At 47.0% G+C, this 18,394-nt stretch overlaps 1 protein-coding gene and 1 long non-coding RNA gene across 4 annotated transcripts in view; one reads left to right on the top strand and one right to left on the bottom strand.

Moving 5' to 3' along the window:
* TIAM1 (TIAM Rac1 associated GEF 1) overlaps nucleotides 1–18,394 on the top strand; it is a 491,618-nt gene that overhangs the window by 383,828 nt on the left and 89,396 nt on the right. The gene's annotated exons all lie outside the window — the stretch shown is intronic.
* Nucleotides 1–18,394, bottom strand: part of LOC146805801 (uncharacterized) — a 117,153-nt gene that overhangs the window by 27,525 nt on the left and 71,234 nt on the right. The gene's annotated exons all lie outside the window — the stretch shown is intronic.

Genomic DNA, 18,394 nt, shown 5'->3' with positions numbered 1-18,394 from the left:
GAAAGCCTGACGAATTATGAATTGTATTGTATTGTAATTGCATTTATATAGAGCTTACTACCCCTGACGAGGCGTCAAGCGCTTTTTTCGGTGAGTAGGGTAGTAAGCGCTATATAAATGCAATTACAATACAATACAATACAATACTCTGAAACCCATAAAGGATTAGTGGTGAATTAGTATAGTGAAACATGAAACTAATTTGAGCAGTGAATATGTTAGTTTGTTATTTGGATTGAGAAGGTATAAGAGGCAAAAGGTTTACATTTATTGAATGGGGAAAGCGGCTTGAAAAGGAAAGCTTGCAGTAAGCAGTCAGTTTGCAAAACTTACATTCTGTATGTTATTCCCCATTCCAAGTAGAAATACTTGGAATAGAAACTGAAGACTCAGTGAACTAATTCGCCCACTCCAGGGAGCTGTATTTGAACATATGGTCACAGGTTTGAATCCTGGTAACTTCAATCAGTCTTTCATTCTTGCAAGGTCGATAAATTGAGTTCAATTAAGCGGGATAACAATAAAGATTTATTTTTTCAGCACCAAGAGACCCAAAGGTGAACATGCATCTTACAAATACTCGTTATGTTATTTAATACCATACCTGAAAATTCCACATCGTGTGGTATCCATGATTACCAGATGTAGTGTTACCTTCCAAAAAAACGTTCTGCTGCTCCCATGGCCCCTACTTCAGTCATGTTTGCTCTCTGTTATTTTATAGGCAATAGGCAAAATTGTTATGCCCAAAGTTACGGACATAGGCCAGATGGCATCCTCCTGTCAAGCTGTTATAGTACAAATTCCTTCCAACATAGTAGGACTGTGCCACTTTACCTTGATCGAGTTTTTTAGCACTACTCCCTTACCTCATTTACTACACTTGTCTTTTAGCCAATTGAAACTTTGCTTTCGTGTTCCACCCATCGTCTATTTTCATACAAACATATTAATGTCTGTCCAGTGCACTACCTAGCTCATGTAATATTGAGTCTTTCTCCTCTCATGTGTGCAGTTTCTTTAGTAACATATTTTTGGCAATACAGATCAATTAAATAAACAAAGAGTTGATAATCCGAGCAATGGAATCAGAGGTACAACTTTGGGGATGAGGCTGCTATATAGCTCTCTTTGAACACACCTTTGTCTACATTATGTACAAGTGTACAAGTGGCTTAAGCTTGCTGCACCCTCCCCTTCCTGCTCAGTATGCAAGGAATGGGCCCCTTCACAAGCTTTGGGCTCCTCTCTGCCCACGCGTCTCTCCCCTTCCGAGTAGTTCCGCCCCGCCTTCTCTTTCTCGCATTTTTCTTTTTTTTTTGGGCTTTGTGTGACTGACTACTTGACCTCGTGCCTATGAGTTTTGCATGCGTCTATTATATTTATTTACTTTGAATGTTTTTTTTTTTTAACCGCCAACGCGTCTCTCCTTTTCCATGTAGTTCCCCTCCGCCTTTTCTTTCTCGCATCTTTTTCTGATTTTCGGCTTTGTGCGACTGACTACTTGACCTTGTGCCTATGAGTTTTGCATGCGTCTATTATATTTATTTACTTTGATAGTTTTTTTTAATTCAACTTTACGCACCCAAACACGTTCATTGTTTCCTTTCCTTCTTACATTCTTATGCGAAAAAAAATCACTCTCTCCACAAACAGCACTTTTATCCTGTCTCGCCTCTGTGTTTTGCTGTCTGCCCTCGTCGCCAATAGTTTCCAGCCTCTATGTTCTGCTTTACGCATCCAAACACGTATGCTTTTGTCTGAGTTTCCTGCTTACATTCTCATGCAAAACAAACAAAAAATCACTCTCTCTACAAACAGCACTTTTATCCTTTTATTCTGTCTTGCCTCACACACTGCCCTACACACATTAGGACCCCCAAACTGCTACCTCACACACTGCCCTACACACATTAGACCCCTCAGACTCTGCACCCCCTCACCCTCAAATAAATAAGAATACAGTTTACTTCAAAGGCACTGCAGTCATTTACGTGAGCCAATGTCAGATTGTGTATTTTTTTCAATACTATTACAGCCTTTAAAGAAAATAGAAATACAGTTTACTGACAAGTCACTAACCAACACTGCCCCCCTCTCACACAGACCACACACAATGCCCCCTCACACAGACCACACACACTGCCCCCCCTCATACAGACCGCTCACACTTGCCTCTCCACACAGACCGCTCACACTTGCCCCTCCACACAGACCGCTCACACTTGCCCCTCCACACAGACCACTCACACTTACCCCCTCACACAGACTACACACACTGCCCCCTCACACAGACTACACACACTGCCCCCTCACACAGACTACACACACTGCCCCCTCTCTCACAGACTACACACACTGCCCCCTCTCTCACAGACTACACACACTGCCCCCCTCTCACACAGACTACACACACTGCCCCCCTCTCACACAAACCACACACACTGACCCCTCCTCACACACTGACCCCTTGACACACTGCCCCCACATACACTGCTCTCACACATTACCCACTTTAGGTCACACACACTGCACCCTTACACCAGCACACACACACAGCCCGCACCCTTACACACACACACACTGTGCCCTCGTACAATTCCCCCTCACACACTGCCCTCTTACACACTGCCCCCTAGTTCGTACGATGTCAGTAGGTGCCTTTTCTAAATTTTAACAAAAACACAAACGTTACAGGATCAAAGCGTTTCTAAAACGCATCAGTAGATTTTGCGAAAGTTAAAACTATTGGAATTGTAAATGACAAAGCTATTAATTTAGTTTTTTCAAAACCAACACATAAATACAAAATTTGGCATTTACAATACCAATAGCTCAAACTTTCCTAATGCGAGACCTATTGCATTGCAAATGCTTGTTTTCTCAGTTTTCCCAGTGTTAATTTAAAACACAACACACCAGGAAGCCAAAAAGTCTACTTTGCATTTAATGCAAAAATAGCGATCAGCACAGCAAATAATCTATCGACAAATTAAGAACTGGCTATAGTAGAAACTTATAGTGGCCTATGGTCCAACCCATTCCTTAGCATTGGTTGCCTTTGTGGTAACTTTTGTTTGCTTTCTCTTTTTTGTTCAATTGCTTTCCTTATCCATCGTGAGTTTCTTTCCCATTCTTCTGTTTGTCGCTCCCATGCAGCATACGCTCATATCATCCTTTTGACTGGATGACTGGTATCCTTCCATTGCTAACATTTAGGGAACTACTTTTTCTTCATTCAGCACTCCATGAGAGTGTATATGTTTTGTAGCTCTCGCTCTCTATCTCGAATATCCACCCCCGCACGCTGTGCTGCTTCCGTATCCATCCCCTTAAGTTCTTCCAGTGCTTTCCCCACCCCTCTGACTATTTTTTGGGGGGACCTCCCCCCTGCCCAGCCTCAAGCACCTCTGTTGCTCCCTTGCACCTGTCACCCAGCCCTCAATTGCTCCCCCACCACTGAGGTCCTTTTTAGGTCTCGCCTGCGCAGCGCTGCATAGGAGACCTTTAGCCGTCGTTCAGCTCTTTTTCGAAGCACATACTTGTGCTTGTGGCGGCATACACCTTGCGGGAGCACGCAGGGGCGCGCCACAAGCACAAGTATGTGCTTCGAAAAAGAGCAGACTGCGCACGCACGCACCACTCCCTGGCTTGATAAGATGGCGTGTTTTCTCAGGTGCGTTGTAATCCTAACCCGATGTGCTGTCTCTCTATCTTAATTGAATTACTTTAAAATGAAATCGATTAATATAAATTAGCAATGACGAGCACAAGCACGAGTGCTTTAAAACAGCTGCTGCTTGTGCTCTTTTGAAAGATGGGAAATTACAGGTTTTCAGAACATGCGGATTCAAGCCTTCACTATAATTGTTTCTTTATTTGTTCTGCATGTATCTATATGCATATAATAATGTAGTATCCTCAGAGCATTAGGAATAGCCACAAATCGTTAAACTCTGCAAACATGTATGGGTTTTATATTCGAACCATTGTCACAATGAAAGTTGAGCTTTAGAGTACTCACCCTAACTGCAAATGCCTTGCATTAATGGCTGACTCACTCTCACTGACTATCAAACTCTCACTGATTGTGAGAAAGTGGCTCTGTATATACTGTTCCTTAATAGGTACAGGGTGTACAGAGTCCAAGGTCCCCAAGGGTTTGACAGAGGCTACAGTTAGATATAACCTTACTCTCTAAAGTGGTAGCTTTGTCGAGCAGTAAGGAAGTATCAGAGGACAGTGTAAAGCATTTGTTGTTCACACTCAGTCAGCAAATGGTCTCACACACTCAATAACTGAACTCTAGGCCAATGGTTTATATATAAAAAATATATGCTTGTTTTATTTTAGAACCAACACTTGGATTTAAAATATACTTTCTCAGAATGAGATGTTTCATATAAATACTTTTGCAATATGCAATTGACTTTTGTAAACAGTTACAAGTGGTTGCAATAGGCAACTCTATTTTAAACACAACAATGCATTGAGCTCAATGGAAATTTCAAGGTATTTGCAACAGATTACTTTTTGGATTACTTTTGGAATTCCAGGACTGGATCCTAGATTCAGTCCTGGGTCATTACTCAGAATCAAGTGATGAAAGTCGACTTAATTACTGTAATGATTTTTAAACAATATTTAGCTATTTTAAAAGTTGACACTTAGAAAATATTTCAAAGAAAACAGTCAATGATTCCCTATGGACGAAAATTCAAGTTGCAGGTACAGTATGTTCTCGTTACTTTTGTAATCCAGTACTGGGTGCCTAGACTCAGTACTGGGACCTTTATCCAAAACAGGTAAGTAATTACGTTTTCAGATATTATACGATTTTTAAAGAATATTTAAAGATTGCAGAAATTGACACTTAGAAGAAATTTCACAGAAAAACAGTCAATGATTTCCTACGGAAGAAAATTGGGTTACGGGTAAGTACAGTTGTAAGTATTTTTCAGAGTCAGTGCTGGGCACCAAGATCCAGCACTGGGAGCTCACCTAAGAGCAGGTGAGTAATTTCGTTTTCGTTACTCGGCTGATTTTTGGTGAATATTTTAAGATTTGAAAAGTCCACACTTAGAAGAAATTTCAGGAAAAAGCCAGTCAATGTTACCCTATGAGGAAAATAGAGTTATCGGTTTAAGGGTAAGTACTCGACTGGCAGAGCTGAGGTTCTGGGCATAGACTCAGGGGTCCCCCAGGGTCAGGTAGGTACAGTTGGTTCACCCTCAGCGACTCTAGGGCGGCCGGGTGCAGAGAGAGATAGGCCCAATGTTATCCTATGAGGGATAGGTGGGCCTTGGTTGGTTGCTGCTGACTGGCAAGCCACGCGGCTGTGGGAGATGGGCTCCTGGTCACTTACTCAGGGCAAGTGGGGAAGTAGGTAGGTGTAGAGGTTTCACTGCCAGGGCCACTCGGGCGGCTGGGTGCAGGGTGCTTTTGAGCCTTCGGGCGCTCAATTGATTTCAATGGGAAATCTCCGGTTTGAAAAAAAATATTGCAAGCCCGGGGCCGAGGATTCTTCAGGTGCCACCACCACTTCGAGAGGTAAGTTGGGTAGTTGGAGGATATGTAGGTACCCCAGGATTGGGCATAGGGGGCCGCGGGGAGCCGCGTGCAGGGGTGCCTTTTGGTGTCGGGAAATCTTACCCTCTGTTGATCGCGGTTGGGGGGGCACCTTGTTCTGAGGCTGCAGGCTCCTTCAGGAGTGTCGAGGGATGTCCTTGGGTGCCAGACTCGGGGTCACAGTCGCCGTGGGGTCGTCCTTGCGGTCTTTGTCCACTTCGGCACTGGCCAGGCTTGGCCGGTGCAGAGTGTGCTGGGTTCGCGGTTCCGGGCTGCTGCCAGGGATTAGAGGTAGGTTTTGAGTAGAGCCTCTACTCATGGGAGTCCCAGGGGCTTAGAGCCAAAAGGTAGCCAGGTCCTCCGGGGTTTGTGAGGTTGCTGGCCACAAGAGATGCCAGGTTGGAGCAGGAGCAGGTTCGAGGGTCGACAGGCCGGTAGGGCTGGGGCCAAAGCAGTTGGTGTCTTCCTCTTCTTAGCAGCTGCAGGGCAGGTCTTCTTTCTTCTTGCTCTTCTTTGTAGTTTTGAATCTGGGGAAGGAAGGTTCAGAGTGCCCCTAAATACTAGATTTAGGGGCGTTACTGGTAGGTGAAGGGCAGGGACCAATGGGTCCCTGTCCTGGAGTGGGTACACCCCCTATCCTGCCTCTCTCCTGTGGGAGGGGGGCAGTAGCCTAGTCCTGATAGAGTAGGGCTCCCCATCTTCAAGATGGCAAGAGCCCGGAGATTTGCTTCACCTCGCCTCCCCCACCTGAGGGGTGGGGTTGGCAGGCTGGCACATCCCCTGTCCTTATTTGGGGTTTCCGGCCAAAGCTTCCCACCAGAGTGGGGGGTCGTAGTGGCCTGGGGAAGCTCACAGAGGCGGCATGCCTTTGAAGCTTCCCCCTGCCCATCCTGGGGGAGGAGATTTAGCACCTCGCCCAGGATGTGCATTGTTGCAGGCCCAGGAGAGCAGGGGCTCTCCTACCCAGGTGTCCAGCAACATGTCTGCTGTGTGGCAGCCTAGGCAGCCTCAGAGCTGACGTGGATTGTAGGTTAGGTTTAAGGGGGCATCTCTAAGATGCCCTCTGGGGTGCTTGGTACATTAAATCCCACACTGGCATCAGTGTGGGTTTAATGTGCTGAGAAGTTTGATACCAAACTTCTCAGTCTTCAGTGTTGCCATTATGGTGCTGTGGAGCTCGTGTTTGACGAGCTCTCAGCACCATGTACTCTTAAATGGCAGCACTGCACTTGCAGTGCTCAGGAATGGACCTGGGCACTGTAGGGGCACAGGGCTCCTGTGCCCACACCATTGGCATAAGGCACGCAGCTAGAGGAGTGGCAGATGTATGCCATGGCAGTGTAGGTGATGGGCATGGCACACAGGGATGTGTGTCATGTCGACTTTGTTTTTGTCTTGCACCCAAACACTCAGCCTGCAAAGGCAGTGTGTGTGTGTAAGGGTACAGGGCCTCTAAGAGTGGCACAATCAGTGCTGCAGCCTTAGAGGCCTTCCCTGGTCACAAGGCCCTGGGTACATAGGGTACCATTTACCAGGGGCTGACATATGGCCAGGGTTTGCCAATTTGGGTTTTGTTTGTTTTAGGGAAGGAACATAGGCCCTGGGCACCTGATTGGCAGGAGTCCAGGGCACACTCAGTCAAAGTACATTCAGCAATTCAGCAAAAAGTGGGGGCATACCATGCAAGAAAGATGGCTCTTTCTCACACTGATACTCTCACAGACTCTCACACTCTCACTGACACTCTCACTGACACTCTCTCTGACACTCTCACTGACACTCTCACTGACACTCTCACTGACACTCTCGCTGACACTCTCGCTGACACTCTCGCTGACACTCTCGCTGACACTCTCGCTGACACTCTCGCTGACACTCTCACTGACACTCTCACTGACACTCTCACTGACACTCTCACTGACACTCTCACTGACACTCTCACTGACACTCTCACTGACACTCTCACTGACACTCTCACTGACACTCACACTGACTCTCTCACTGACTCTCTCACTCACACAGACTCTCACTCACACAGACTCTCACTCACACAGACTCTCACTCACACAGACTCTCACTCACACAGACTCTCACTCACACAGACTCTCACTCACACAGACTCTCACTCACACAGACTCTCACTCACACTGACTCTCACTCACACTGACTCTCACTCACACTGACTCTCACTCACACTGACTCTCACTCACACTGACTCACTCTCACTGACAGACTCTCCCTTTCTCACTCTCTCACTGACTGACTCTCCCACTCTAACTCACTCCGTCTCTCTCACTGACAGACTCACTGACAGACTCACTGACACTCTCCCACTCTCACTCACTGACTGACTCTCCCACTCTCTCTCACTGACTGACTCTCCCACTCTCTCTCACTGACTGACTCACTCTCACTCACTGACTGACTCTCCCACTCTCTCTCACTGACTGACTCACTCTCACTCACTGACTGACTCACTCTCACTCTCACTCACTGACTGACTCTCACTCTCACTGACTCACTCTCACTGACTGACTCTCCCACTAACTGACTCTCAAAACTCTCTCTCATTGACTGACTGACAGACTCTCTCACTGATTGACTCACTCTCACTGACTCTCCCACTCTCACTGACTCTCACTCTCACTGACTCTCTCACTCTCACTGACTCTCCCACTCTCACTGACTCTCCCACTCTCACTGACTCTCCCACTCTCACTGACTCTCCCACTCTCACTGACTCTCCCACTCTCACTGACTCTCCCACTCTCACTGACTCTCCCACTCTCACTGACTCTCCCACTCTCACTGACTGACTCACTCTCACTGACTGACTCACTCTCACTGACTGACTCACTCTCACTGACTGACACTCTCTCACTGACTCTCACACTCTCACTGACTGACACTCTCTCACTGACTCTCACACTCTCACTGACTCTCACACTCTCACTGACTCTCACACTCTCACTGACTCTCACACTCTCACTGACTGACTCACTCTCACTGACTGACTCACTCTCACTGACTGACTCACTCTCACTGACTGACTCACTCTCACTGACTGACTCACTCTCACTGACTGACTCACTCTCACTGACTGACTCACTCTCACTGACTGACTCACTCTCACTGACTGACTCACTCTCACTGACTGACTCACTCTCACTGACTGACTCACTCTCACTGACTCACTCTCACTGACTCACTCTCACTGACTCACTCTCACTGACTCACTCTCACTGACTCACTCTCACTGACTGACTCTCACTGACTGACTCTCACTGACTGACTCACTCTCACTGACTGACTCACTCTCACTGACTCACTCTCACTGACACTCTTCCTCTTACTCATTGACTCTCACTCATTGACTCTCCCACTCACTCTCACTGACTGACTCTCCCACTCACTATCTTTTTTTTTTCTTTTTTTCTTTTTTTTTTTTATTATATACCTGGTACAATAACAATAAATGCATTCTGTAGTAAGAAGCCTAACATAAATAGATTCTTAAAATGTTAATCGGAGATATTGCAGAATCGAATGTGGCTTTATACAATTATAAATATAGTACAAGATTATACATATTTAGGAGGCAATTCATTAATACATATTTAAAAACTAAATACAGCCCTGCCTGTCTATAGCTGGGAGTTCCTCCAACCCTTAATGGGGGCCCATATTTCCGACCCCAGCTCCCTCATCTTCCTCCCTCTCTGACTATATAAAGCAGATTCTATATTATATATCCCCAGGAGTCTAGACAGCCACATCTGGAACGTAGGAGCCAAGGCATCTTTCCAACTTGCCGCTACCATTATACGCAGGACAGCCACACATTAAAAAAGCAAAGGCTTCCACCTTCATCTTCAGACCCAAGTTGCTATCAATTCCTATTATCATTAGGGTAGGGGATAGGTTGATCTTTCTCCCTAGCAGCCCCTCCCAAAATTTTTCAATCTCTTCCCGAATTAATCTTAATTTATCACATTGATAAAACATATGCACCAAATTAGCAGGCCCTTCCAAACACCTTGGGCATTTATCATCATCCCTCTTATTCCACTCATATAATTTGGCAGGTGTTTAATATAGGTTGAATAAAGTTTTATAATGTTGAGTTTTTAGATTTGTGGAACGAAAGATTTTCCCTGCCATTTGCAGTGCTTTGTCCACATCCACATCTGGATTTAGCAGACTCAAATAATATTGCCATTTAGCTGATCAAACAAGCCCATTGATAAAATCTAATATTAGGGATAGCCAGCCCGCCCTTCGCCTGTGGCTGGGAGAGATATTTCATGGACCGTCTTATTTTACCATACTGCCATATAAAATTCATAAATGTTGCCTCTATTGATTTTATTAAACCCTCATTAATCAGGTAGGCAATGAAACGAAAAAGATATAAAATGTTGGGGAGCATAGTCATCTTCAGTACATTGGCTCTCCCTATTATAGTCAAATGTAGAGCACCTATTCTTTTTAGATCCGCCGCAATTGTTGTTAATAGCGGGGAAAAGTTGTCTTTTATGATTAATTCAGGTACAAGGCTCACTCTAACCCCCAAATAGACTGCTGATTCAGTACACCTTATATCATTCATTACGATATTACTGGTGCAGACTATTTGGGTCTTGCTTTCATTTAACATATAACCAGAGCACCGACCAAATTCGCTTGCGATCTCCCTAATACTTCTCATAGCCCTATCTGGTTCAGGGGTAATTATTGTCAGGTCGTCAGCATAGGCCAGAAGCTTAGTCTCAAATCCATTACTGACTATTGGTCTAATGTCATCACAACCCAGCAGTCTCTGAATTAGTTGGTCTATGTACAAAGCAAAAAGAATTGGTGAACAAGGGCAGCCCTGGCGTGTCCCCCTGGAGATACAAATTCTTTCCGAGCTGCCTCCCATTAATTGAATTCTGGCCTCCGGCTCAGAGTACATGGCCTTACTAGCTCTCATTATTTTGGGTCCAAAGCTTCTCCGTTCCAATATCCCCCATAAATACTTCCATGCGACACGATCAAAGGCCTTTTCTGCATCTAAAAGGATCATGGCCATCTGTCCCCCGGTGGCAGCCTGTACATCAAAAAGTGTAATAACCCGCCTGATATGCTCTGTGGTCCCTCGACCTGGGATAAACCCATGCTGCCACGGGGAGACCAGACCGCCTATGATCCTTCCCAGCCTTTTAGCCAAAACCTTTGCATAGATCTTGGTGTCCGTATTGAGGGATATTGGACGATATGATTCAGGGCTCTCTAAGGTTTTCCCTTTTTTATGAAAAACTATAATATTAGTTTCCTTCCATGATTCTGGAATCACCCCAGAGCTCATTATACCATTAAATAAATCCAAGAGTATCAGAATAATCTCATTCTGAATACATTTATATACTTCTAACGGAATACTATCGGGTCTAGCAGCCTTCCCCATAAGTAAATCCTGCAGAGCTTCAACAACCTCCCCCTTTTCAAAATCTTTCTCCAGTACTTCTATATCCTGGCTACCCAGATGTGGACCCAAATCTAAGAATTCACGGCTACCTGCACCTGCCAGATTCTCTTCCTTATACAGATGTTGGTAGAAGCGTTTAAAAACATTTGATATATCTTCTGATTCTGTTTAAGTCCTATCCCCCTCTTGTATGTTCGTTATTATCTTCTTAGTGCTGTCCTGTCTAATCCGGAGGGCTAGCAGTTTGCCTGCCTGTTCTCCTGTCTCATAGAGCTTACCCTTATGCGTCTGATATTCATCTGAAGATTTTTGAGCTTTATGTATCTCTGCTTTAATGGATATAATCTTCTGTTGGATACCGGAGATCTCTTTCCCCTGGTTAGTACGCAACATGTGTTGCTCCTCTGCGTCTGCTAGCTGACCCACTAATCTCTTATTTTCTTCCCGATCTTCTTTCTTACCCCTGGCTGAAAAGCTAATCGTTTCCCCTCTGAAAGCTGCCTTAAATGCATCCCATACAGTGTTTCGGGATGCACTGTATCGATTCATATTAAAATATTCCTGAGTCCACTACCTTATATGTTCCACAAATTTAGGATTAGCTAATAGCTTCCTCTCAAACGTCCAATTTGATCGTTTTTTATTTAAAGTATCTACAGCCAGCTCCAGAATTAATGGGCTGTGTTCCGACAAAGGTTTTGGGAGCTTCTCAATTGTGACCTTCTTAATTTCTGATCTGGTGATCATAAAATAATCCAATTTAGTATACTTACTAAAAGGATGGGAAAAATAGGTAAACCCTGGTTTATTCTGCTTTTTACTCCCCCACACATCAATCAACCCGTGTGATTCCCTTGGTGCTTTTAATGCTCGATATACCTTGGGATTGCGACCTACGTAAGCAGTATTATTACCAAAATCAACCGAAATATTAAAGTCCCCGCATACTATCATAGGTCTCGGCCAATTAGTCAATTTTATTTCCAGTTGTTCAAACAATTCGGGATCGTTCTGATTCGAACCATAGATTGTACATAATGTATAACCCACACCCAGTTCTACTAGTGCCCATCTTCCAAGGGCATCTGACAATTGGCGTTTAATCCCCCCAAACCTGATATAGCCAAGATTGCAACCCCTCTAATATTAGATGTCTGGGAGGAGCAGGCCAACAAGTCAAATCCTCTGATGTTTAATAAGTATCTTTTTGCCCACGGTAAATGGGTCTCCTGTAAACATACTAAATCTAGATAATTCGACTGAACAAACGGCCCTAGCCGTTGCCTTTTCCTCCAGTCATTCAGGCCCCCAATATTCACCGTACCTATCCTAAGCCTCCCCATTTTCCTCTGCAGGATGACCACACCCCATTTGGTTCAATCCAGTCATCTGTTTTATATACCAAACCTAATTCCAAATTACAGTATAATACCTGGTATTTCTTTTCTCCCCTCCACCAAGCACCCCCATCCCAGCCCATCCCCCCCCAACCCGAGCACCCCCCAACCCAACCCAACCCAATGTCTCCCTCCCCAACACCAAACGCTCCCTCCACCCTGTATACAGCACTAGCGGCCTGGGTCCTTCTAAATCAATCACTAATAAATGTGTGCAACCCCATAATCCAATCTCATCATATAACAAATATAAGGGTCAGAAAGCGCTAACCATATCCATGATATAGTTTTAAATCTATCCAGGATCACTCTCCACCCATCCCAACTGTACCTCATTAATCCTACATGTCCAGTGTCCTGTGTTATTACGGGTCATCTTTATTTGTCCAAAGCATCCAAATATTCTCCAGCTTTTATTTCCGATACAAAATACCGGGTGTGTCCCTCGTGGATCACCTTAAATTGCGCCGGATTAATAAAATAAATCTGAATATTCTTCTCCTGAAAAAGGCTTTTATTAGCTGCCTCAGCCTCCAGCGTCTCTCTACAATTGATTGAAAGAAATCTGTCTGAAAGAAAAATGAAATCCCCCCCACTTGATCTCTTTGCTTCCGGTCTGGCCTTCTCTGAAATTGCCTGTTGCAGAAGGAAGTTGCCGAAGAATACAAGAATTGCTCGTGGTTTATCCCCCTCTTTAGGTTGAGCTCGTGTCTTAAACGGAGTGCGGTGTGCTCTTTGAATCTCAGCTGCCCAATTCCACTCCGACATCTCCGGAAAGGCTGATTTTAAAAGATCAATTACATATGCCCTGGTATCATACCCTTCCACCCCCTCAGGGACCCCCAGTACCCTGAGGTTATTCCTCCTTTGCCTGTTCTCAAATTCTTCCAGCTTCCACTGGATATCCTTGATTTGAGAGCCTTGAGCCACCGCCTGGGTTGACGCACTGGCCACTTCTGCCTCAGTTGAAACTATTCTTTCTTCAAGGTTCGTCAACCTATCGCCAACATTTATACACGCCTTGGAGAGTTTCCTGACGACCCCCTGCATTTTTCTCATCGCGGCCTGCGCCTTCCGGCTGTCCTGACGCGTTTCTTCCCTATGAGAAAGGATGGCCTGATGTATTCCCTCCAGCGTAGGGGGGGTTGTGCCAGAGTCCGTCGGTGATTTACCTGATAATGGAGTAGCAGATGAATAATCCCACCTTAATTCCCTTTTCCCCCCCGACTCTGTATAACAGGACACAGGTTTTTTTTTTTTCCGTTACAGAGAGATCTGGGTCGCTATCATCAAGATCTGAGTTTAAATTACTGGCCCCTGGTGATGAGCTTAGACCATCATCTGACCACTCTGCCCCCTCTGAAACAGAAAAGAAGCAGTCACTGGGCTCCTTATCCAAATCAGTTCAATTCTTATCCCCTACCACCGGATCTAATGCCAAAATCAAACAATTCATCTCCAATGCTGAGGCAGGATGCCGTGATCCCTTTCCATCACCCTCAGCTCCACTGGATAAAGGAGCTTCGTCCTGCATATTCTTGCCATTCATAACTGTTTTCTGGCTCATAGTCACTGTCTTTGTAGTAACACATGGGGGCGGGGCCGGGGGTGCCAATATAGATCTTGATGCGTCCGCTATACTAACCCCCCCCAGTGGGAACCAACATAGAGGCATTCCTCTCACCATCAGCATCAATGTCAAGGCAGGGACCCTCACCCTCGAATTCCACTCTCTGTCCTTCGATAAAATCATTACCCCCTGTGACCCTTATATTCGGAGTGACTGGGACGCCTTTAACTGCTCCAGAAATCCTTGCTGGGCTCGCCTCTTTATTCCGTCTCTGCTTCACACCACCCTTCTCAGCCTTTGCCTTTGCTGCAGCCGACACTGCGTCAGTCCGTGGCTCCTTTCCCTGCATCAGCATGTCCGCTACCGAGGGGCCGGCCGGGCGACTCTTCCCCGTAGCCCCGCCTCTTCCCCTCCTCGGCGGGTCCAGCGCGAAGGTCTGGCGCATTCCCCCGGGCGTCCGATCCGGAATATCCAGACACACCAGAGCCTCTCCGCGCAGTCCTCGAGCAGCCACAGCCTTGGAGCCGGAAGGATTTGCCGCAATCTTCGGGCCATACCTCCGCTGGTTAACAGTTGAAGCAGGTATTTCTGGACAGAGCGCCTTATTATCCAGGGTCCGCTCTTTAACCAAAACGCCCAGAGTCTGTCATGGGGGCTCCGTAGACCCAACATAGGGGGGGGGGGGGGTTTATCTCCAAATATCACCGGTGGTTCGCTGCACACAGAGATCCTGTAGGGGGCCTTACATTAAAAGTCTGACCCAGCGTAACCCGCTAGTGCTGCAATCGGCCACCTAGGCGGTCGCCCTCTCGCTTCCTGCACGGATCGAATTCTCCGACTCACTCACTCTCACTGACTGACTGACTCACTCACTCTCACTGACTCACTCTCACTGACTCACTCTCACTGACTCACTCTCACTGACTCACTCTCACTGACTCACTCTCACCGACTCACTCTCACCGACTCACTCTCACTGACAGACTCTCTCTCACTGACAGACTCTCTCTCACTGACTGACTCTCTCACTGACTGACTCTCTCACTGACTGGGACCCCCAGTACCCTGAGGTTATTCCTCCTTTGCCTGTTCTCAAATTCTTCCAGCTTCCACTGGATATCCTTGATTTGAGAGCCTTGAGCCACCGCCTGGGTTGACGCACTGGCCACTTCTGCCTCAGTTGAAACTATTCTTTCTTCAAGGTTCGTCAACCTATCGCCAACATTTATACACGCCTTGGAGAGTTTCCTGACGACCCCCTGCATTTTTCTCATCGCGGCCTGCGCCTTCCGGCTGTCCTGACGCGTTTCTTCCCTATGAGAAAGGATGGCCTGATGTATTCCCTCCAGCGTGGGGGGGGTTGTGCCAGAGTCCGTCGGTGATTTACCTGATAATGGAGTAGCAGATGAATAATCCCACCTTAATTCCCTTTTCCCCCGACTCTGTATAACAGGACACAGGTTTTTTTTTTTCCGTTACAGAGAGATCTGGGTCGCTATCATCAAGATCTGAGTTTAAATTACTGGCCCCTGGTGATGAGCTTAGACCATCATCTGACCACTCTGCCCCCTCTGAAACAGAAAAGAAGCAGTCACTGGGCTCCTTATCCAAATCAGTTCAATTCTTATCCCCTACCACCGGATCTAATGCCAAAATCAAACAATTCATCTCCAATGCTGAGGCAGGATGCCGTGATCCCTTTCCATCACCCTCAGCTCCACTGGATAAAGGAGCTTCGTCCTGCATATTCTTGCCATTCATAACTGTTTTCTGGCTCATAGTCACTGTCTTTGTAGTAACACATGGGGGCGGGGCCGGGGGTGCCAATATAGATCTTGATGCGTCCGCTATACTAACCCCCCCCAGTGGGAACCAACATAGAGGCATTCCTCTCACCATCAGCATCAATGTCAAGGCAGGGACCCTCACCCTCGAATTCCACTCTCTGTCCTTCGATAAAATCATTACCCCCTGTGACCCTTATATTCGGAGTGACTGGGACGCCTTTAACTGCTCCAGAAATCCTTGCTGGGCTCGCCTCTTTATTCCGTCTCTGCTTCACACCACCCTTCTCAGCCTTTGCCTTTGCTGCAGCCGACACTGCGTCAGTCCGTGGCTCTTTTCCCTGCATCAGCATGTCCGCTACCGAGGGGCCGGCCGGGCGACTCTTCCCCGTAGCCCCGCCTCTTCCCCTCCTCGGCGGGTCCAGCGCGAAGGTCTGGCGCATTCCCCCGGGCGTCCGATCCGGAATATCCAGACACACCAGAGCCTCTCCGCGCAGTCCTCGAGCAGCCACAGCCTTGGAGCCGGAAGGATTTGCCGCAATCTTCGGGCCATACCTCCGCTGGTTAACAGTTGAAGCAGGTATTTCTGGACAGAGCGCCTTATTATCCAGGGTCCGCTCTTTAACCAAAACGCCCAGAGTCTGTCATGGGGGCTCCGTAGACCCAACATAGGGGGGGGGGGGTTATCTCCAAATATCACCGGTGGTTCGCTGCACACAGAGATCCTGTAGGGGGCCTTACATTAAAAGTCTGACCCAGCGTAACCCGCTAGTGCTGCAATCGGCCACCTAGGCGGTCGCCCTCTCGCTTCCTGCACGGATCGAATTCTCCGACTCACTCACTCTCACTGACTCACTCTCACTGACTCACTCTCACTGACTCACTCTCACTGACTCACTCTCACTGACTCACTCTCACTGACTCACTCTCACTGACTCACTCTCACTGACAGACTCACTCTCACTGACAGACTCACTCTCACTGACAGACTCACTCTCACTGACAGACTCTCTCTCACTGACTGACTCTCTCTCACTGACTGACTCTCTCACTGACTGGCTCTCTCACTGACTGACTCTACCACTCTCACTGACTGACTCACTCTCACTGACTCTCTCTCTGACTGACTCTCACTCACTGACTGACTGAAAGAATATCTCTCACTGACTGACTCTCTCACTCTCACTGACTGACTCTCTCACTCTCACTGACTGACTCTCTCACTCTCACTGACTGACTCTCTCACTCTCACTGACTGACTCTCTCACTCTCACTGACTGACTCTCTCACTCTCACTGACTGACTCACTCTCACTCTCACTGACTGACTCACTCTCACTCACAGACTGACTGAACCACTCTCTCTCACTGACTCACTCATTCTCACTGACAATCACTGACACTCTCCCACTCACTCTCACTCACTGACTCTCCCACTCACTCTAACTCACTCACTGACTCACTCTCACTGACACTCTCACTGACTGACTCACTCTCACTGACACTCATCGACAGACTCTCATTCTCTGACTCTCCCACTCTCTCTCACTGACTCTCCCACTCTCTCTCACTGACTCTCCCACTCTCTCTCACTGACTCTCCCACTCTCTCTCACTGACTCTCCCCTCTCTCTCACTGACTCTCCCCTCTCTCTCACTGACTTTCCCCTCTCTCTCACTGACTTTCCCACTCTCTCTCACTGACTGACTGACTCACTCTCACTGACTGACACTCACTCTCACTGACTCACTCACTAACTGACAAACTCTCTGACAGACTCTTCCACTCTCTCTCACTGACTGACTCACTCATTCTCACTGACAGTCTCTCACTGACTCACTCACTCTCACTGACTCTCACTCTCTCTCTCTCTCTGACACTCTCTCACTGACCGACTCTACCACTCTCACTGACTCTCCCACTGACACTCTCACTGACAAACTCTCTCACTCTCACTGACAGACTCTCTCACTCTCACTGACTGACACTCACTCTCACTCACTGACTCACTCTCACTGACTGACTCACTCACTCACCCTCACTGACTCACTCACTCTCACTGACTGATGGACTCACTCTCACTGACTGACTCTCTCACTGACTGACTCTCTCACTGACTGACTCTCTCACTGACTGGCTCTCTCACTGACTGACTCTACCACTCTCACTGACTGACTCACTCTCACTGACTCTCTCTCTGACTGACTCTCACTCACTGACTGAAAGAATATCTCTCACTGACTGACTCGCTCACTCTCACTGACTGACACTCACTCTCACTCACAGACTGACTCACTCACTGACTGACTGAACCACTCTCTCTCACTGACTCACTCATTCTCACTGACAGACTATCACTGACACTCTCCCACTCACTCTCACTCACTGACTCTCCCACTCACTCTAACTCACTCACTGACTCACTCTCACTGACACTCTCACTGACTGACTCACTCTCACTGACACTCATCGACAGACTCTCTCACTGACTCTCCCACTCTCTCTCACTGACTCTCCCACTCTCTCTCACTGACTCTCCCACTCTCTCTCACTGACTCTCCCACTCTCTCTCACTGACTCTCCCACTCTCTCTCACTGACTCTCCCACT

Source organism: Triturus cristatus, chromosome 8, assembly GCF_964204655.1.
Source record: "Triturus cristatus chromosome 8, aTriCri1.1, whole genome shotgun sequence".
Classification (NCBI taxonomy): Eukaryota; Metazoa; Chordata; class Amphibia; order Caudata; family Salamandridae; genus Triturus; species Triturus cristatus.
The sequence above is the reverse complement of the archived record's forward strand: the minus strand, read 5'-3'. Positions and strand labels throughout refer to the sequence as shown.